The following is a 1,386-nucleotide window of genomic DNA, read 5'->3' on the forward strand; positions in this document are numbered from 1 at the left end:
CGCCTGCCGAGCCGCCGCCAGCGCCAGCCAATGGGAGTGCAGCCGGCTTCCCCCCACATCCAATCAGCGGGAGGCAGCCCCGGCTCATTTGCCCGGCCCCGCCTCGGGGAGGGCGGGGCGGGAAAGGAAGAGACTCCGCCCCTGCTCCCCTCGGAGCGGCTTCATTGGTGAGACTGGCTCAGGGGCCTGCTCATTGGTGGCTGGCGGGAAGCGCTGCGAGCTGATTGGCTCGCGGGAATGGAATGATGGTGTTTCCGCAGGGCGCGTGGCACCTGGCGCCGTCCCGGGCCGGCAGGGCGGCGATGGAGAGCGGTGTCGGCCCGGCCCGGCGCTGCTTTCTGGTCCCAGGCTTTGCCGCTGCCTTGCGGTGCCCCGGCGTCCTCCAGAAACCGTCCCCGATCTGCTGCTCTGCTCTCAGCCTGTGCCCTTCTCCAGCCTGCTGCTTTCTGTCTCCTGCCCTGCCTGGTCTGTTGCTCTGCTTCCTGCTCCCTGCCTGATTGCCTCCTCCACTTGCTGCTCTCTTTCCGGTCAGCCACTGTGTTGCCCATCCGCAGTGTGTCACGGGCCACTCGCCCATGCACGCGTGCACACACGCTACTTGTGCCACCCGTGCTGCAGGTTGACCAGCCCCATGTACCAGGCCTTGCATGCCATGCGCGTGGAGCCAAACACTTGTGCTCCTCCCACCCCAGGATGGTGCAGGCTTTCACCTTCAGCGGGTTCTTGGTAGCCACTAGCAAGCTCTGAGAAACAGAAAGAGGGTGTTTATGCCCCAAAACTTGCAAAGAACTTTTTTCCAACTGGTTAGTCCGTCTAATGAAAGATCTCATCTACCCAAAGAGCCTTGCCTCCCAAATATCAGATAAAGCTTTTATCGATTACAGCAGTGATCAACACAGCAATTCCTAATCGCAACAAAGGAGGTTGTCAACAGAGTCTGGGTGTCACTGCTATTCACCACCCTCTTTCCTGACTGCTGCTACCTTGTGTTGTGTTGCTGCTACCAATGAGATGTATCCCCATCCGTTTCTCAGGGCTTGGACTGTGGGGTAGTGTAATTTAAATCACTTGCATACGTCCACCCAAATTATCCCAGAATCAAGGTGAACAGATAATCGGTTGTCCTGAGATAGCTGCTGCAAAAGGTGCCATTATAGGGCCGCTGCATAAAAAGGAGTTGGTCTGCATTGAGTGGATAGTTATCCCAGATACATGACACCTGCACGGGTGTAACTCACACTGGTGTGTTCTTACTGCTGGTTTTCCAGGAGAACCTGGCACCAGATGCCAGCGAGTTACACTGCTGTACGGATTTACTTTGTGTGCGCTCTCCTTTTATTACACTAGTGCAAATGCATTTGTTTGTTCAAAGGTGTAGGTTATAAT

The sequence above is a fragment of the Crocodylus porosus genome, unplaced genomic scaffold (genome assembly GCF_001723895.1).
Source record: "Crocodylus porosus isolate Cpor-Errol unplaced genomic scaffold, CroPor_comp1, whole genome shotgun sequence".
In the NCBI taxonomy this organism is placed as follows: domain Eukaryota; kingdom Metazoa; phylum Chordata; order Crocodylia; family Crocodylidae; genus Crocodylus; species Crocodylus porosus.